The 1,526-nt window shown below is 47.7% G+C and overlaps 1 pseudogene; it reads left to right on the top strand.

Moving 5' to 3' along the window:
• The first annotated feature begins 1,386 nt into the window (after positions 1-1,386).
• The window catches only part of LOC102471351 (rRNA 2'-O-methyltransferase fibrillarin pseudogene), a 2,550-nt pseudogene continuing 2,410 nt past the window's right edge, over positions 1,387-1,526 (top strand).

Below are 1,526 nucleotides of genomic sequence, written 5' to 3'. Positions count from 1 at the left end.
TCTTGAAAACAAAGAGGCCGGTGGTGTGCACAAGGTCCCAGAAGCACTTGGGAACTTCCTGTGTGAGTTGAGTAGTTAGGAGGTCTGCTACCCAGCCTGGGTTACCCTTTGCACCCAAGGCCTCTGTGCCACAGGACACAGCCAGGGCCTGGAGAAAGGAGAACAGGTAGGTAAGGATGGTGGGGTTGTAGGGGCAGAACAGCCTTTTATATTTTTCATAAAATTGAAGGGGGGAAAAAGCCCACAGTAGATAATTTCTGTAGCTATGACCCAAGTCTTGGCAACCAATTTGGTCAATCTAGAATATGTGTCCCCAGATTCCTCACCTCCCTACCTGTGACCCAGGAAGTCAGGTTCAACCTGAGCCCCACAGCTTGACAACCCCATATGCCTCTCATCAGGACCTGCAGGAAAAATGCACAATGCTGCCTCAGACTTGAAGCCTCTAGGTGACCTCGCATTCATATGGCCCCAGGTCATGCTGAGCAGAAGCACAGGAGGTTTGTGTTTCCTCTGTGTCTTCCCAGAATGGCCCAGCACCCTCCTTTCCCTCCTGCTTCCTCCAACCTCCCTCTCCTCATCTCTGCACTGTCCTTCAGAGAACTGCACCACTGGCAGCTCCGTTATCGGGCATGGATAGGTTAGAGAGGAAAGGCAGTGAGCATGTGTCCTGCCCTAACCTTGCCCATGACATAAATAGGACTGGTGTACCTCCAACAACACAGAAGAAAACATCAAAACATGACCCTGCCCGGCATCTTTGCAAACAACCAAAGCCTGCAGCCAGACATGGCAGGGCCCTCCCCGACCTCCTCACAGCTAGAAGCACAGGCCAAGGTCTCCACGCTTGGCCTGGGAAAACCCAGGTAGAGAGTGTTGAGCCATGGACTGTGCTCTGGGAGGAGCGCCAAAGCAGGGTCAGTTGTCCCTATACCAATCATAGTCAGCTCAGGAGCAATGGAGCAGGGAGAGGTGGAGACTGAGGAGAGAAAACTAAAGGTAACCCCAGGTGTGCTTTCTACGAGCTGTGCACCTTGACCACTTCAAAATTTATCTGAACCTTATTTTCCAAATGTGCAAAACAAGACCAATTAGAAAAGCCACAGGCTTATTGTATTAAAAAAGAAAATAAAGTACTCCTTGATCTTAGTTATAATTATGCAATGATTATCCAATTGTTTGGCTAATCAACATTAATTTATCAGTCCCCTAGTATAAGCCAAGGACACCTTGCTTCATTCTATCTTCTCAACTTTTAAAGGAAGATATTATTATTTCCATTTTATGGATGAGAAAACAGAAGCGTTGGTTAATCATTGGCTCAAAGTTCTATCGCTGATAAGTGACAATACACATGAAGAAGCAGGGACCTCTAAAGCCCATGCCCTTTGTACTACAGGCTCTGCCCCAGCTCTCAGAGATAGATACAAATGGATGGAACAACTACAGTGTGGGTAAGACTGAAGGTAAGGTGTCTCACATGAATGATCAACTCATTCATGGGGAGTTTAGCCTCCAGGGAGATC

This window comes from Tupaia chinensis, unplaced genomic scaffold (genome assembly GCF_000334495.1).
Source record: "Tupaia chinensis unplaced genomic scaffold, TupChi_1.0 Scaffold000119_2, whole genome shotgun sequence".
Lineage (NCBI taxonomy): Eukaryota > Metazoa > Chordata > Mammalia > Scandentia > Tupaiidae > Tupaia > Tupaia belangeri.
The sequence above is the reverse complement of the archived record's forward strand: the minus strand, read 5'-3'. Positions and strand labels throughout refer to the sequence as shown.